Source organism: Mya arenaria, chromosome 17, assembly GCF_026914265.1.
Source record: "Mya arenaria isolate MELC-2E11 chromosome 17, ASM2691426v1".
NCBI classification, from domain to species: domain Eukaryota; kingdom Metazoa; phylum Mollusca; class Bivalvia; order Myida; family Myidae; genus Mya; species Mya arenaria.
The window spans coordinates 45,398,969-45,418,963 of record NC_069138.1 but is presented as its reverse complement, the minus strand read 5'-3'; the positions used below and the strand labels follow the sequence as shown (position 1 = coordinate 45,418,963).

The 19,995-nt window shown below is 36.1% G+C and overlaps 1 pseudogene; it reads left to right on the top strand.

Moving 5' to 3' along the window:
• The first annotated feature begins 3,680 nt into the window (after positions 1-3,680).
• LOC128223005 (uncharacterized) lies at positions 3,681-19,842 on the top strand (annotated as a pseudogene).
• Positions 19,843-19,995: the final 153 nt, after the last annotated feature.

Below are 19,995 nucleotides of genomic sequence, written 5' to 3'. Positions count from 1 at the left end.
TCTCCTTGAGTGTCCATTGTTTTGTTGCTTGGTGTGGCTAGTTGAATATCCATTGTTTTGATGCGTTATTTGGCTCGTTGAGTGTCTGTTGTCCTGTGGCGTTGTGTTGGTCGTTCAGTGTATATTGTCTTAAGGCGCTGTGTGTCTCATTGAGTGTCCATTGTTTTGTTGCTTGGTGTGGCTAGTTGAATATCCATTGTTTTGATGCGTTATTTGGCTCGTTGAGTGTCTGTTGTCCTGTGGCGTTGTGTTGGTCGTTCATTGTATATTGTCTTAAGGCGCTGTGTGTCTCATTGAGTGTCCATTGTTTTGTTGCTTGGCGTGGCTAGTTGAATATCCATTGTTTGGATGCGTTATTTGGCTCGTTGAGTGTCTTATGTTCTGTGGCGTTGTGTTGATCGTTCAGTATATATTGTGTTAAGGCGCTGTGTGTCTCATTGAATATCCATTGTTTTGATGCGTTATTTGGCTCGTTGAGTGTCTGTTGTTCTGTGGCGTTGTGTTGGTCGTTCATTGTATATTGTCTTAAGGCGCTGTGTGTCTCATTGAATATCCATTGTTTTGATGCGTTATTTGGCTCGTTGAGTGTCTGTTGTTCTGTGGCGTTGTGTTGATCGTTCAGTGTATATTGTCTTAAGGCGCTGTGTGTCTCATTGGGTGTCCATTGTTTTGTTGCATGGTGTGGCTAGTTGAATATCCATTGTTTTGATGCGTTATTTGGCTCGTTGAGTGTCTGTTGTCCTGTGGCGTTGTGTTGGTCGTTCATTGTATATTGTCTTAAGGCGCTGTGTGTCTCATTGAGTGTCCATTGTTTTGTTGCTTGGCGTGGCTAGTTGAATATCCATTGTTTTGATGTGTTATTTGGCTCGTTGAGTGTCTGCTGTTCTGTGGCGTTGTGTTGATCGTTCAGTGTATATTGTGTTAAGGCGCTGTGTGTCTCATTGAATATCCATTGTTTTGATGCGTTATTTGGCTCGTTGAGTGTCTGTTGTCCTGTGGCGTTGTGTTGGTCGTTCATTGTATATTGTCTTAAGGCGCTGTGTGTCTCATTGAGTGTCCATTGTTTTGTTGCTTGGTGTGGCTAGTTGAATATCCATTGTTTTGATGCGTTATTTGGCTCGTTGAGTGTCTGTTGTTCTGTGGCGTTGTGTTGGTCGTTCAGTGTATATTGTCTTAAGGCGCTGTGTGTCTCATTGAATATCCATTGTTTTGATGCGTTATTTGGCTCGTTAAGTGTCTGTTGTCCTGTGGCGTTGTGTTGGTCGTTCAGTGTATATTGTCTTAAGGCGCTGTGTGTCTCATTGAGTGTCCATTGTTTTGTTGCTTGGTGTGGCTAGTTGAATATCCATTGTTTTGATGCGTTATTTGGCTCTTTGAGTGTCTGTTGTCCTGTGGCGTTGTGTTGGTCGTTCAGTGTATATTGTGTTAAGGCGCTGTGTGTCTCATTGAATATCCATTGTTTTGTTGCTTGGTGTGGCTAGTTGAATATCCATTGTTTTGATGCGTTATTTGGCTCGTTGAGTGTCTGTTGTCCTGTGGCGTTGTGTTGGTCGTTCATTGTATATTGTCTTAAGGCGCTGTGTGTCTCATTGAGTGTCCATTGTTTTGTTGCTTGGTGTGGCTAGTTGAATATCCATTGTTTTGATGCGTTATTTGGCTCTTTGAGTGTCTGTTGTCCTGTGGCGTTGTGTTGGTCGTTCATTGTATATTGTCTTAAGGCGCTGTGTGTCTCATTGAATATCCATTGTTTTGATGCGTTATTTGGCTCGTTGAGTGTCTGTTGTTCTGTGGCGTTGTGTTGATCGTTCAGTGTATATTGTCTTAAGGCGCTGTGTGTCTCATTGGGTGTCCATTGTTTTGTTGCATGGTGTGGCTAGTTGAATATCCATTGTTTTGATGCGTTATTTGGCTCGTTGAGTGTCTGTTGTCCTGTGGCGTTGTGTTGGTCGTTCATTGTATATTGTGTTAAGGCGCTGTGTGTCTCATTGAATATCCATTGTTTTGATGCGTTATTTGGCTCGTTGAGTGTCTGTTGTCCTGTGGCGTTGTGTTGGTCGTTCAGTGTATATTGTGTTAAGGCGCTGTGTGTCTCATTGAATATCCATTGTTTTGTTGCTTGGTGTGGCTAGTTGAATATCCATTGTTTTGATGCGTTATTTGGCTCGTTGAGTGTCTGTTGTCCTGTGGCGTTGTGTTGGTCGTTCATTGTATATTGTCTTAAGGCGCTGTTTGTCTCATTGAGTGTCCATTGTTTTGTTGCTTGGTGTGGCTAGTTGAATATCCATTGTTTTGATGCGTTATTTGGCTCGTTGAGTGTCTGTTGTAATGTGATGTTGTGTTGGTCGTTCAGTGTATATTTTCTTAAGGCGTTGTGTGGTTCATTGAGTGTCCATTTTTGTTGCGTGGTGTGGCTAGTAGAATACCATTTGTTTTGTTGCTTTGTGTGTCTCGTTCAGTGACTGTTGTCTTTGGGCGTTGTTTGGCTCGTTGAGTGTATATTGTCTTGTGACGTGGTGTAGCTTGTTGGGTATGTGTTGTATTGTGGCGTTGTGTGGCTCGTTCATTGTCTTTTGGGATTTTAATCGTGTTCTGACATGATGAGCTGCTGGGTCTGTGCCTGTAGTCGTAGCTGTATTAAATATATCAACATATTACATGGTTAATGTAATGTAGCAGGTACAACCATCTTCTGCTACTTGGTACTTTGGCATTTATCTCGGTGCTTTATTTTTCAAATAAGATTTTATGACAACAAGCAGATGAATGCAGTTTTGTTAAGATAAAAAAAACATACACGTGTACAACACGTACTAAACCAATGGGTTTTTTAAAAACAAATTTAATTTTGTCTGTTTTTCTGTTTTCTTTGTAAAATGGTTTTAACCAATGGCTTAACGAAATGTTTGAAGAGTGTGTTCATTTCTTGTATCGATGGCGTTGTAGGCCATTCCCAACTCATTGTTAACTTGGAAATGTCGATGATGTTGAGCTCTTTAAGACCGGTTTAAATTCTAAAGCTGTAATCCCAAAAAAGCTGATGACGATCAATGCAACTTCTCTGGTTTAGTGTGTGTTGAACCCGTAATTTTATAATACCTTGAGCTGCCAACTGACCCCTAGGGGCTAGTTTGTAGGGTATGAGCTTAAGCAAAACGCCACAATAAGAGACATGTTTACGCTCTGAGGATGATGCGTTAGTGAGAAACGAACTTTTAAACTACGCTACCCAATGTCTTTGAAATAGTTATCTCACTACTTATTTTCCCATATATTATGCATTTGTAAGCAGTAAAGTGTTGGTACATTTTGTAAACCATCGTGGATAGGTTATGTGAAGGTTTTCTTATTATTTAAACCGCACGAATTGGTATACAGTCGAAACCAGTAGGTTCGAACTCGTTGACTCGAACTAGATGTAAAGGACCGATTTCTTTATACTGAAAGTGAACAATTCCGCTTGGCTCTAATTTCCCTAGACTCGAGGCATTTTCGCCGGTCCCTGGGAGTTCGATACAATGGGGTTTGACTGTATATTACGTTACTTCCGTTTATGTAATAAATGTTCATTGTTTTGCACATTGTAGCATTATACCCAGTACAACTCAATTAATCAATTAAGCAAAGATTGTCCTTGCCGATATGTCATTTGAAAGAGCTTTGGAATAAGTAACTGAGTCTGATTCCACTTTAACGCTTTAACGTCGGAAGAAGTTAATAGATTAATAATGAAACTTAAATTGGGCTGATTGTGAAGTGTATTCTAATTACAAGCCAACTATTCATGTCTTCGGTGAATTGTTTAACAAACCTATCGGAGTACATTCAGAAGAACTAAAACCAATTGAAACATGAAACAGGGAAGTTCTATTCAGAATGTTCACTGCGCATTACATTGGAGTGGGTCTTCTTTTGTGTAAATAAATGAATAATATTGACGATTTCGCCTCGGTGTTAACAAAAAAGATTTTCTATTTCTTCATAGGATATTTTACAGAAGGAAAACACATACTCAGGTATGTTTTGTTTAATTTCTTTCTTAGATTGATTTTTTCTTAATAACTTATTTACGAGGTTAAGAATAGAAGCGATGTAAGTTTTCTATGCATAAGTTATTATTCTGTTATAACAAAAACTTGAATAGAGGAAGAACAGTCGTTAAAGTTGTTTAATGTTACTTACTATGAACCTTGTATACACTGTAAGACACGTATGTTTTAAAAATACTTACGGACACGTAAGTATCAAAAAGAGATCATGTTTGTAAGATGTGACTTATGATAAACTATAAACCAGGTACACATAATGCACACGTAGACACGGATGTAATGAAAAGAGATAATGTTTGTAAGATATGACTTATGATAAACTATAAACCAGGTACACATACTGCACACGTAGACACGGATGTAATGAAAAGAGATAATGTTTGTAAGATGAAACTTACCATAGGCTATGAACCATGTATAAATATAATACACTCCCACTGTATTATGCAAATCTATAATATATTTCAGAAGATGCACAAAGTATAAATTTCGTCTGCATTCAAACTAGACATGATATCAATCAATAACATTGACGACATACGGAAACTAGGGCTAAAAGACAACCGAGCCCTTGCTGAGCAATGGGGAGTTAACATTAAAGGTGCCAAGAATCTACAGGAAATTCATAATATTTTGATAGAACATTGGATTAAAATCATTAAGGTAATATGATTTCATTTTTATTTGCACGTATTATTTATTTGTATTATACATATTAAATGAAATCGTAAGTTGGTATTATGTCACTTGATTTTTGAATGAAACGAATGCTCGTGTTTGGGAGGACACATTACATATGTTAAGATAATCTCGGACAATGTACAATGTACAACTTTATGTATAAAACACACCTTATTTGTTCATTCTTTCAGAGTTTTAAATGTCTCGTCATTTTAGTGTATTTGCTTGATGTTTGATTCAATAAACTATTGATTTGAGCTCGCTGTTATATTTAGATTAATGGAGGAGGAAGGCCCTCTGACCATGGCATTATTAAAGCCTCTCGTGACCAAGCCGGCGTCAGAAACAAACTCTGCGAGAAATTCCAAAAGACCGAGATTCTCATATCGAAATTTCCAAAGAAACTCCGATTAAACATGAAAAGATCACACCCAAGTAAGATGTTTAATGGATTGAATAACAGTATAATTATGGTAATAGAGCATAATAAATGCTGCCTCTTGTAGAGTTGAACTATAAGTGGCAATATCTGCGCATTATGATGCATTTAGCGGGTAAATTTTAAGGACAATACAAATCGAAAAAGCTTAAAACCGTTGAAAATTATCCTTAAACTGTACACAGCCATTGTAGTCTTCGCATTAACCCATTGTAGTTGCAATGAATAGCTGAAACAATACTAGGATTGCCTGAGTGAACTTTATTTTGTGTACTTTTAGGTTTAGAACATGATTTTAAGGACAGAGGAGAGTTGTTGAAGAAAGGTGAATGCTGCGTTTTAGTTGCAGGTGAGGATAAACTAACAGTACCATTTTTATATTTTAAACACACTCAATTTTGCGACCTCTTATCGTATGTTTGAACGTTGTTTCGATTTAAATGTTGATATAATTTTTTGCAAAACTAATGCTGGCTATATTTCAGTTGAACGTGTATTTATAAAACATTATTTCTTAAGTCGATTTTCCTAACATGTCCATCATAGCCAACTATGGAAAAATCCAGTGTAGTGAAAGTTCCCATAGAGTTATATAAGGAAAATATTGTTTAAGAGTTTTCACGAATAAGTCTTTCAACAGATCAACTTACTTCCTATATAAATGTTGGGATACTTTTTGCATTCTAAGATGATGATTTTGTTTAAATTTTATGATTGTTACATTTTGGTCCTAAGCGTTTTGTAAGTCTCGTAGTAGAAAGAAGGAGCTAAATTTTGTTTAGTTATTCAAAGTAATTTATAGTCATCCGATCGCTTAGCTTCCAGCGGATAACGATGCAGTTTTATTTTCCCCTTTCAAATGCACTTTTCGAATGAATTTAGAATAACTTTTGGTTCTTTAAAAACATTTGTGTTAAAAAGTAGAAAAACGATGCTCAGCAACTTTGTGTTCAACTGTACGATAAAGGTTGTATTGCACTTCCCGCGGCGTGACCTCAGAGGGGTAGGAATTATCCATCGGCAAGGTTATGGCACTTCGGGTATGGCACGTAAAACGAAGTTTGTTATTTATAGCAATACAATTATTTGATAACTTATCTGCTCCTTTGTTCGATCTGAAAATAATTTGTGACTAATGCTTGACTGCCCTCTTTCCTTATACCATTATTATTTAGTTTAAATAATGATACTCGATGTCAAGGGTTAAATATATTTTTGTTTAACAGGTGTTATTTCTTATTAGATATTCATAAGTTTAAAAGTTCCGACGTATATCGTTTATAAAATAATAAAGTTTTGAACTGATTTATTTTCTTTTAAAATGTTAAAGTTTAATTGGCAATATTAGCAATACATATGAGATATGAAACATAATAAATAAGGGTATTAAAGGAGATTATAATTTACACATCTGCATCGAGTCAACATGTTTATTAGTTATGCTTAGTTCTAATTCTTAATTGCATACACTTTGGTCTATCGTTTATGCACCCAACCCAACATTGGTTTTTTTCGACTTATGGAAAATATTCTCTTTCATATATAATTTGTAGTAATTTTTTTATAAGCTGTATCATCATTAATGACATTTTGACTTGAAGTCGTAAAAGACCGGAACTAAATGATAGCAACTGCAGGTTATATTTTGTTTTGTCTGTCTCTTTTCCGAAATATTACAAGCAATTTTGTTTTACACTACTATGAGAAAAATATCAAGCTCTGATAATGATAATGGTGTGAAAAATGGCTTTAATTAAATGTCTTTGTAAGCGATCAATTACAGACTCCATAGAGGCACGAATTAAAAGATGTAAAACAAGTTAGTTATTTAGAGATGATTTGAGATTTCAGTATTAACAGTCAAATGAGGTCAACCAACGTTTCCTCTGCAAAACAGATCTACTCAATTATGACTCATACTAAAATCGTCTTAATCTAAATAGTCATCGAAACGTATATTATAAAGACTGGTCAACTTTATGACAACTGTATTTCTTATCAGCAATAACTGGTAAACTAGTGTCAACGCTACTATTGCACAAAAAGGAGAAATCGATGGAGATCGCCGTTAGCCTGATAAACTCCAACGTTGGCAATGAATCACAATCAAATATATTAATAAGTATCTTTTTACATTAAATTATTAATTGCAATTAAATTTGATAAAATTATTTCTATTTGAATTTCATCAATATATCATATCACATGACCAGTGTGATATTTAGGTTAGGAAATGCTTATTGTTGTTGTTGTAAAGTCCTGACGAAGCCATATCCGTATCTACTCCTTGGAGGTCGTTCTCAGAGTATTTTGCATGTCATTCTTGATTGTCTTTATACTTCATAACTCATTAATACATATTTATATATAACTATATATAGTAACACATTTGTACAGGGATTTCGCGATTATTTGCATGACTCAGCGATTATCAGTTTTGCGGCCCGAGCCGATTATCGATTATCATTTTGCGGCCCGTAGAACATTCGCACGTGAATTCAACTGTGAAATAATGTCTTGACTAAATAATTAAAATTTATTAATCTGCTTGAACATATTTATTGTTAAAATCTTAAAGGGAGGCAAACGCGTACGCAGTTTAGGAAGATATGCTAGTGTTTGATAACCAGGATGGACCGTTAGATGGGCGTTTTTCATTCTGCGTTGACGTTCAAATACAAAACAAAGGGAGCGGCAAAATTGAATTTACTTGAAAAACAGCAACTGTTCATACATGTTGACATCATTAATACGAAGTATTGGTTTATCTGAGTACAAGCAGTCGTTCTACTTGCTAGGTGTTCATATTTATTGAATTGAATTCAGTTATTCAGACTATGAACACAAAGATGTCAGTGATTCGTACAGAAAAAATCGGATAGACGTTGTGGACTGTTCAAAGTGAATTGAAATTGGAATGGGAAAAATAAAAGTGACAACAAAATGCTGTTTGCCTGTTTGGCTCACTCTCAAAAACGAAATAAAAGTAAATCTAATTTGAGAGTGAGTTAACTCATCGTTGTCAAGCGAGAGCAAAATAAGCACTATTGGATAGCTGGTAAACTTTAAAAAGCAAACTGTAGACTTAGAAATAAGAAAAAACAACAACATACATATGTTTTAAAGAGGTTAATACACGGCGTAGCCGCGCCGTTGAGTGACTACGTCTCGGACCATTATGAGTCACTCGGGCCAATTATCACTCAACGGCCCGGCTACGCCGTGTATTAACCTCTAAATAACCACTCAATTTACGCTGCTAAACTAATTGGCAATCAATATTTCATTTATACCTTCTAAGGTGAGGTCGGTGCGGGAAAGTCCAGCATCATCAACCTGCTGCTTGAAAAGAGCCTTCTTCCCGTAGATGCCCTCAAGTGCACCAACACCTTTGTCGAGATCAGAAAATGCGATAGGAAAGAGGCCGTGTGTTTTAACAAGAATGGCGGGAAAACGGTCATAAGTTTAAGTAAGAGCTTTTTCCACATTCTTTAGTAGAGGGCGATATTCAGTAACTTCCGAATTGAAAAGAAGCATATTTACCAATAATAAGATATTTATAATCCCATAAAACATAGCACAGTTGTTTGTGCTGAGATAATTCGATTTTGCTTCTATCTTCAATCATTTTGTATAAATTAGTTTGAATCGATGACGCTTTAAATTTTCCAAATTCAAAAGTTTACGCTTTTAAGTTTCCCAACTAAAAAGGCCTTGATTTTTCCTTAAAATCAGCATAAATAAGGCTTTGATGCTAAAATTTGCTGTACATGCTATACATGTATATTTTAGTTTTGTCCATAGGAATGATATTAATGGATGCATATGAAATTTAAATATTTATCTCGTTGAGTTTGAGTCTCAAATTTAAATTCAATACATTAGTGAACATGGGCCGAGTGTCCGTATTCATAAAGCTTCTTAGTGAAATATTCGACATAGTGAAAATATTCATTTTATACACAGAATATTTTGAATACCCTCTATTTTTCATCAAATTTATTCACATACTTCTTCATTTTGATATTATTTTTGCTTATTTTTTATATTTTTAGTTTACAAACATCATTAGTTTTTTTAGATTTTTTTTCTCTAAGCTGAAATTTTTCACTGGATATGCTTTATGAATACGGCTCAAGGTTTTTAACCAGTTTGCGCTGACAAAACCATGTATGCTAGTAAGTACACTACGTTTTGAATTTAAAGGAAATATATATTTCTTTAGGCTGATCATGATAGTTTACGGAAGTTCTTGTGACACATTGTGTGAAGTATTGTTAAATATGAACAAGCGCAGAATATAAATGAGCTGTTAAAATTTTGCACTGAATAAATATTTGAACTACACTCTGCTTGAAAATGTATATGTTCTTACCATTAACGTTAAAAAAATTGACAAATTCGGTCGAGTATTTGCTAAATAAACGGCATTCAAACGCGCTATCTTCAGGTGACGATAGGGGAATACAGGAGTTCCATCAGACTATACGGCTTAGTGATGACAATGATGATAACCCGTATGAACATATAGAAGTGTATTATCCACTTGAGTCGCTCAGCGTAGGTGTTTTCCCTTCTAAGTTTATATTTGTTTAATTCGTGAGCCATAAACAAACATGGGACTACTTTCATTTTTACAGACTACCTTTTAAGACTCTTCCGCTTCCACTCATGTTAATGTGAAATCCCTTTTGTATTTATGTAGACGACTTTGGTTGTTTCTTTGATGTTCATAAATGTAGTTTGCTTAGTCAAATGTATACATTGTCTTCTTTTCTATGTATTTGCTACTACTATTTGTTAATACTCTACATTTGTATAGTCCATGTGAATTTAGTGGCTATTAATTATTGGATTTATAAAGTCGCAGTACAATAACACAGCAATTAAACATTTGTCATTTATGTTTATCAATAGCATACAGTAACTAATATCTTATTGAAAAACACTTAAGTTGTACAATAGAAGTACCTGATCATAATTCAGTTGTTTTTAAATGGTTTTCTTTGTTTGATTATTGCAAACAAATTTGTGAGCATTGAACATTCCCAACTGACGTGTTATTCAATCATGGGAATTGCAAATTTATCAAAGACATCGAATGATTTCATTGACTGACGTTTTAATTCCTTGCATACTGGAGTTTTTAAAATGATAAGGCTGTATATCATTACCCATATTTTGCTCATATCTGACATATATATATATATATATATATCTATATTTAATTTGATTTGTTTCGATGGCTTATAAGATTCCTCCTCCCAGATATTATGGGCTTATATTTAAAACCTGTCAAAACGAATCATCTCTAGTTCATATTGTAATATACACCAGTGTTCATATGTCAAAAGCATGTGAATCGTTTGCAAAGGGGACATTATACAATATATAATATTCTATGTTTTTGTTTTATCTTTCTCATGTGAATGATTGACAAATGTTTTTGATATCAAATGGGGGTGGGGTTTCGAAAATGGAGGAGGTTGGCAAGGAGAATCAGTCACTAAAACGCAGTAAATTCCAATTATTATAACAAACTCGATCTATTTTGCAGGAGGGAATAGTAATAGTTGACATGCCTGGTATAGAAGGAGGTAGCAACGTTGACCAAAGACTGGATAAGTACCTTCACTCGGCGTTTGGCTTTCTCTACGTGATTAATACTAACACCGCAGGAGGGGTGCAACAAAGCAGGGTAAATAACGGTACCATTTCCATTGGAAAGATACGTATCTTCCTAATATGCACCAGAAGCAATCATGCGTCGCGGCTCGCAGACTAGCTCGTTGATTGAACACACTTTATTATAAACTAAGATTAAGCTGCATTACATTGATAAACATTTGTAAGAACTGTTCTTTACAGAAAAACTTTGTTTTTAAAAAGTAATAACTTATCACTATGTCACGACCGTCTTCTCCTTTAAGCTTGGCCATTTACTGAAGACAGTCGTGAACTCATGTGACGAATTCAGTCCAAAATCGTCGCTTTTTATTGGTAACAAATGGGAAAATGTGCCGGATAAAGACAAAAAGGATGTCCAAGAAGATGTGTTTAAGAAACTGACGGCCGTATATCCTGGTGTAAGGCAACATCAGCTGCACTACATGTCAGTGAATCAGGTAAGTGAATCTAGTTGATAAGACTAAGACAAATATAGATAAGTCATTGCATCTCAAAATGGATTGATCCATTATTGTAGCTATACAACATAACACGTTCGAACTAGGCATTCAAGTGTCAGCATATACTATAAGAACAGGGGTTTTGAAGTTCATGAATAATCCTCAAATCAGGAATGGGATCTTTTAACTTCAGAGTGTTGTACAGTTAAGAAGATGTGCATAAATCTCTAAAATTCAAATACTAGTAGTCCTCCGGCTATTTTTCAGGACTGACAATTATCAGAACTCTGATTATATGCATCACTCACGCTTAAACAAAATATCAATCTGATGTAGCATTCTCTATCTTAAATATAGAGAGGGAATTCTGTGCGTTGCTTTAAGTTATAAAGTACCTTTCCAAAGCGGCATTCCAATTATTTATTAATAAATCTTTTGGATGTGTTGTCTGGTTGAGATGTTGTACTCGTACGTATGTGTCTCTCGTTCAGTGTCGATTTGGCCTTTGCCTCCGAACAGGGTTTATTTTTGAATACTGACAACTGGGCTTGTACCTGTAGTTTCCTTTGTATTATAGCTTATTGTTATTACTAACCAATCAACACTGATCACATATTCCAGGCGCGTGAGGTGCATGAAAGACATAAATGTCATACGGAACAACATACTGAACTTCTGAAGAAAATGGAACAGCTTATTCCTAATTCCTTGAGACAGGGTCTTTCGAACCATTACTGGTAAGGCGCTGAAAAAAAAACCATTGCCGTTTAATCGTCGTTTTAAACACAGCTGTTTCCGAAACAAGTTGTAAGATAATGATTCTAAGCCTTGATATTGTTGCCGTCGTCTTTGCCTGGGTCGTGCAGATATTTTACTTTCAATTCATTCACATTAATCTTAGTATATATTTATATTAGCAGGCACAATATGCGCTCGCCATAGAAAGAAAGGTGAGCGTTTTTTATAGTTTTGTTTAGCGGATGATAATACATACTATATACCAGTATTATCTATTCAAGATTTTGCCATGCTTTTTGTCGAAGAATTGTAAAGATTATTGTTACTGCTCTATCGCAGGTGGCTTGCTTCTTTCTTGACTCGGGCTTCCTACATACTTCGAGTGACAGGCGTCCAACAAGAACTATCAGGAGATGAACTGAAAACAAAGTACGACCAAATGCAGAAACATGTTCAGGAGCTTCAGGTATGCATTTAACCTCCTCAAAATACACGTTAGTTTCAAAATGATATGCTTAATGTTGACAAAACAAGCCGATACATTTCTTTCCTTCGAGCACGGATAATCTTAAAGCCTGTAAATTGATTCTTTGTGAGTCATCTTAACCATTCACACATTAAGAATATTAATTAGCCGTGAAATTATGCTAATGCATATCTATCTAGAGGATCACTTCATTTCATTCAGTAATGATGATTTAACGCTTTATGATTAATGTTTGATTTAAAACATGATTACGTACTTCAAACATACAAACATATTTATACTCTAATCGATTTTGAGAGACTCGACAGGACCACTAAAAGCACTTATGGTTTTAAGGAAGGCTAAATAGTTTAAAATTTGAAGAAAAAAAATGGTTTAGAAAATGTTTCATTTCAGAGTAACAGTAAGGACTGTATGGGAAGGCTGAATGACAAGGTCGAGTTTGAGATATTCAAAATAAATAACTTGATCAAGGAGAAAATGTGTGACAAAAAACACAAAACATGTGAGTTAAGCTGTCTGCATGTTCCCTAAATGTATCCTAAATCTCTACCTATGTGTTCCATTTTACCGTGTGATTTTTTGTGCTGCTATTTCAGTTAATCATTTGTGATGAAATACATTCTAGATAGGGCAAGTCCGAAGTCCATCATACATCCACACGCAATACATATCGCAAAATAACGTACTTCATTAGTCAGTATTCAACTCCAGTGCATTACGATTGCATTCCACTCTGCTGACGTCACGTCATAATATGTATTATTGCGCGATGTTAAAGCGAAAGAAAAATGAATCAAAGTAGTGCGTCATTAATTGACATTTAATATGAAATCATGAATCCTTTACGTTATTTAACCAGTAATGTGTATAAAAAGGGTTATTATCGTGGATTTTGGCGGATTGTGATTTCACTCGGTTTGCCTCTCTTGAAATTCAAATCCTCAAAAAAACCTTGATTTGAATTCAAATCCCAGTATAAATAACCCTATTGTATTTGAGCATAACACATCATATATTTAGCAGAAGGTCAAAGAGCAATATGACCAAAATAGACAAGACTGTTCTAGTTTTAATTGTAATTTCTGCTGTTTGAATTGTATTTTCAGCTGTTTGAATTGTATTTTCAGCTGTTTCAGCTGTTTTCATTGATTTTTTTGCTGTTTTAATTGTAATTTCAGCTGTTTTAATTCTATTCCATGGTGCCTGCATTTCATTTTCTGCTTTTTTAATTGTATTTTCTGCTGTATGAAGGCTTTGTGAGTGGGATGAACTGGAGTGTGCGGGAGTGGAAAAAAGGTGGAAGCAGACTGCAGACACGGCCGCTGTGAAAATCTCAGAGAGGATTGCTCGAGTAATGGATGGGTGGCAACGAGAGAACAACATACTTAAACACATTGACCAGGAAATCATCAATGTGTTCGCAAACGAGTTTGGTCTCCTTCGGCACCAAGTACAGGACATTGAAAGTATGTTGTTTTAAGCGTTCAAACCCCAGTATGATTTATTAACATATAAATAGAAACTTCATAGGGTAATACATGAACACAAATACATTAGAGGCGTCACTTCGCTATAATATTGCAATGTGTCTTGTGAAGCTCATGCAACTCGTCATAGAATACTCGTATATACTACCAGAAAAAGTCTGAGATATAATATTGACAATTTCAATTTAAAATGTAACTTTTAGAGTTCTTGACGGACAGCAATCACACTAATCCGATGATGAAGACAATCAAGGTTGTGCCGGTAAAGGGAATATTTTCAAAGAAGAAAGGAAAGATGGAGAGGACATACAACACATTAGGTGGGGCCATCTCTTGCATTGGGATGCTGGACACAGGCGACAAACGCGTGAAGAAATTGTTCAAGTAATAATTTGTTTCTTACGAGACAGCATATCATTATAAGACTGAGAACCAGCCCTGCGTTTTGTAATGTTTGCGGCTAACGTTTCTGTTTGGTTCCATGCTTGTGGTGTAAGTTCTTCAATGCAACAGGGATACTCTACAGAACAGTTTGCTAACGTTAGCTTACGTGAGCGACTGTAAGCCTTAAGTAAACTTAGGGCTGGTTTGAATGTGCTAGTCCAGAAACACCTACATTACCATTACACTCACTACCAAAAACACTGATTTTTACATTAATTTCGGTTCAGGTTTAAAGACCATTCTTTCAAAACTATCGAAAACAATAATTGTGCAGTTTTAATTGTGGATAAAATTAAACCTGTATCTTATTATGTATTGTAAGAACATGAAAGACGTATGGCTATAGTTACTTATAGCCTTATACTTACTTTTTCACAACAGAGACCGCTACAAGGACGGCAACAAGACACAAGGCATGGCTGAGGCTACCACTCTTTACTTACAGAGTATTTTAGAACAGAAGGACATCGGTATTAAACTCAAAAAGTATTTCAGTAGATACTTCAAGGAAGTCGATGAAGCAGCTAAACGACTTCCTGTGTTCCTTGAGGTACGATTAACAGCCTTAAATGTATCCATATTTTCGTACAACATCACATTGTATGATGATTGGAAAAACTATGCTGATGCAAGTATGGTCTGTCTGTGCTGTGTGTGCGTTTGTCTTTCTAGTTCGTTGCCTTTGGGTCAGAGCCTTGTGCTTTTAAACAGAGTGATTGCTGAAATCCTGGGCTTGTCCATGTATATTTCAATGCCCTATTATGTTTCGACTCTTTGACTTCACGATCAGGTTGTGTTAAATAGTGAACAAAAGTTAAAAGGAATAAACTATAACCAATCGTTCGTTTACCTATTAAAATTATCGAAACAACAGGGATAAGCTCGATAGCCTAATGATGTTATCAAGATACTGTTTAAAAGCACAAGGAGCCACGCAAACAACAACAAACATATGATACAACACATATATATAGCAAGTTGTTTGCATTTCTTTTGTGTATGTGACGTTAATAAGATTGTGTCTATAATTCATTATCGTTTGGGCCATTGCCTTGTTACCCTAAACCGTTTTTTTTAAATTTTCGACTTCTGGGCTTGTCCCTGTATTTGTCATTGTATTATTGTTTTGTAGTCGGACAAACAACTGATCGAAACTTTGCGGAACAGCATGCAGGAGCTTAAAGAAATGCAACAGGTCCTTCCAACACTGAATATGGAGTGTACGGAGCTGCATGGAACACTCGATATCTTTTACATCAATGAAATTATGGAATTTGACTTTGATATTCAAGAGTTGGACTGGGACAACAAAGTGCCTCTAGGAAGAGGGTCTTTTGCTGAAGTGTACAAATCGGAACTCAAACGAAAGCGTCAACCTGTTGCAGTGAAAGTAAGCTTAAATCTATGTGTGATACTTTCGGATGCCAATGTGAATACTGGGGTGCTTAAGTTCAGGATTTATCCTGAAATTAGGATTAAAAGCGCTAACTTTCAGACTATTGTTTAGTTGTGAAGAGTGTTTCTTGCTCAGACATTCGCGTGACAAACAGTGGAAGTACCTTGAAATGAATAAAACATACTTATGAAGCAATTTCAAAGGGTTCTAAGCCCCTTAACCCTGCTTTGAGCATGAATTCCTTCTAGCAAAATATCCCGGCTATCTGTCAGGATTGACAATCATGGGCTGTTAGAACCGCTTGATATTGTGACAGTGGGACAACAGTAGAACGCTTGCCTCATTATGTTATCTCCATTTTGCAGAAAAAAACATGCACTTCGTTTATAATATTTACGAATGCATTGTCTAGATAATATATTCTTTTGGAATACATTATAAGTGCTGAAAGCTATTTCATTTGAAAGTTTTATTGTTCCAGGTTTCCATCGAGACTGTCCGCAAATCTAACATCTCCGAAATCCTTCTGGAGGATCGCACTATGAGGTAAACATTATCTTGAGCCAGTATATTAAAAGGTATACTGATTAGGAGCGAAAACTGTAAATAATGTTCACGTACAAGTAAAAAAACGCATAGATGATACTGTTTTAAAATTGTTTAGGTGTAGGTAGGAAGACATTTGAAGATAAGTCGGACTAAAGTCGCTTTAAAAACTTTGTAGATTACGCCCCCTCTAACACACTCATACGGCCACCCCTTTACTAGTAATGGGGTCCACATGACACACACACAATGTGTATCTACTAATGAATTAAGGTTTAACTCAGAAAAATAAAGAAAAACAGCTACGTATGACTACACGTTATTCCTTATTTCACTGTTAATATTTGCAACCCGTCTCATTTTCCACTTCTACAGCAAATTTAAATATCGAATTATATGCACCTAGAACTTTTCCGAAAATTTTGTAGTACTGAGTCTTAAGTGTAAATTCAGACTTAGTCCATGGCAGGAAGCACATCCAATATGGACATGGCCCCAAGAGTGTTTTGTTATTCCTCGTAGCTCTCTTAAAACATTTTAGTAGTAACAATACAATGGGGTCATACGTACTGTATGCTGTTCCGGGAGGTTGTATTGCAACTAGGATTTAACGAAGCGCTATAATCCACGATATCGAATGTAACCTTTTAGGAATAAGTACAAACAATAATTTCTCAAAATAGGCCTTAACTCTCCACTCCATACGGATAGCTATTCTCACAACATCAGATATCCGTCAAATGTAACAGTCAACAAAAATATTGGAAATGGACCAGACAATACTTTAAATGAATTTTGAAACAGTCTGAGGGCTACATAAACGTTACTGGTTATAACAATTTAGGAGACATATTACCAACTTTGTTGGAGACGTCGTTTGAACTTCTCCCCAAAATTCGTGTTATAAAGACGTGACATAAGAAAATGGAATAATGACAAGCATGTTTTAAGGAACGTATTGTTTGCCGATGTATGATATGTATAAAAATGTAACCTATTCCAGGGACCTGAAACACCCGAATGTTGTACGGTATTACGGGGCGAGTAATCTCAAGAATGACAAGGGATTGAAGTGGATCATGGTGATGGAGCTGTGTGCTGACACACTGAAAGGCTATTACTGCTCCGGTATGTTTGTTATCCAGTCTATGAGTAATTGAAACAACATACAAAAAGTTTTCCATTGATAGATTAATCGTGTATGCTCGCATGTAGGGTGCTCAAGAATTGAACGAGCAGTTTCAATGTCCTGAAGAATCTTCTGGAAATCTGCACATAAAAGATAAAAGTGCATGTTATTTCGTTGATTATTACTATGCATATGCTATATATATATCGTGGTATACTCGATAACTGAAAAACTGAAACATAATAATACATGCACCTATCTATATGTTATTATACATGTTCGTAAAATAGAATCTTTACTACCAGATTCCATCGACCGTGAAAAGAGAATCCCGGGCTTAATCCCTAACGACCATCCACGGAAGAAAGATGCAGTAAACGGAATGCTGCTCCATGCGTTGGATATATGCAAGGGTCTGGAATACATCCACGAGAAAGGTTACACACACAGGGACATGAAACTGGAAAATGTGCTGGTAGGCTCGTTTTTGAAACAGTGTAAACTGATGATAAATGAACGGGATATTTGAACGAAACGCTGCTTTCAAATAACATTCGCTTGTTTTATGTTTCATTTGACCGAACCCGTATCGAAACGGTTCAATCAAAATGTATTCGTAAATACATATGTCTACAGTGTATATATTTGCTCTGACATTGTTGTATTGTGACGCTGCGTGTATCGCGTTGAATAACCTATATGTCTTCCACCCTGTGCGTCTGAACCGCGTTACTATTAGTGCTAATTGTCTTGACCCGGTAGTTTTCATTGTGTAATTCGAAAAATATCGCATGCATACCAAAGTAAAACTCTCATTTTACTCTTTGTTTTAGATTGCAAATGATAATACAGCGAAAATCACTGATGTCGGAGTTGCAAAAGCAACAAACATACTTGTTCGTACGTGTAACGGATCCCCGGCGTACATGGCACCAGAAGTCCTTCTGAGCACAAAAAATCAGTCGAACAAGATCGACATTTACAGCACCTCGCTCGTGCTTTGGGAAATGTGGTTCGGCAAAGAGATCACCGACGATATGAACCATGAAATACTTGGAGCAGGCTTCCAAGGCGACGCTATGTCTAGGCTCAAGGAGCGTCAGGGTCACCCGCGTGGGGGCTGGCGTCCTAGCTTTCGGTCTCCAAATAGACCACCTAGTGATGTGGCGGAGATTATAACCAGGGGATGGGACAATGATCCCGATAAAAGACCAAGCGGCAAGGAGATGCGGATATTCTTTGAAAAGAAATGCACAGCAGAAATTTGCAGCAGAGGAATATCAAGCATTCGACTGCAGTAGATTTAACATCCGAACAGTTTGGCCTTGTTGTACAACTGTGCTTGAATATGCTATTTAATACTGTATCCCGAAAGAGCACTTTGCTCAAACGAACGTTACAAGTATTTGCAAATTGCGCCGAGAAGTGTGATATGAGCGATTTAGACAGACAATCATTCGGTTACAGTATTATAACACTAGATCTAGATGTATTTTTTATTGTGCAGTGACTTAGAGGTACCTTTATTTATAATTTATGTTCGCTTATAATATTTGTTTGATGGTGTGTTTTTGCTCAAGTGGCATTGTTTTGTGTCCCCATGGAAATATGGCAAACACATAGGGATTTCCTTGTCGTGTGCGTAACACTCGTTTCTGATACATACTGTTTGAACGAATTATTGAAGAGTCTTAAAACTTGGTCCTAGCAAAGATCATGGCAAGTAGATGACCCCGTCGGAGTCAATGCGCTGCTAACCAATATACTAGAAAAATGATTGGCGATCCGAACAGGCGACACATCCGATTGCGAAATTCTAGTTGTTTTTCTAGTTATCCCTTTAAAACTTTGTTAGTGTGTATTAATTGTTTAAACTACTATTCGAATGTGCTCTCTTTTATTTTGTGAGTTCAAGTTAATATCTTTCTTTAATAAATGCATGTTTTGAAGTACTGATTATTTGAAAACGAATACAACAAAATAAAACAAGAATAAGCATTAGTCTATGAACATATTTCCCTGATTTCTTAGAATACCTAAACGTTTAAGCTCATACTGTTGATCATTTATGCCATTCCTATCCTGTTAGATTAGTAAGATTAATGATATGTTGGAGGTGGTGCACTTCCTTCTATGTTTAACCGTTTTATCACTTTGTTTGTAATTAAGGCAACATTCGTTAACACATACTTGCGATTTTTATGTTTCGAGTTGTGAAAGAATGACATGGTGTAAATTTCAAAATATTTCTATTTATATGTGTGCTCTGTTTTGATTTTTAATGCTGTTTACATTCAATAAAACAATATAAATTAAGATGATTTCCGATTTGTTATCGCACGTTCAGAGTTTAGAAGTTTATATGTTACATGAATCTTGTCTAAACAATGTGTCTGCAGGGGCAGATACAGGATCTGACGTTACTTAGGGGCGTTACGTTTTGACTTGCGCCCCTCCCTCAGAACGTAAAT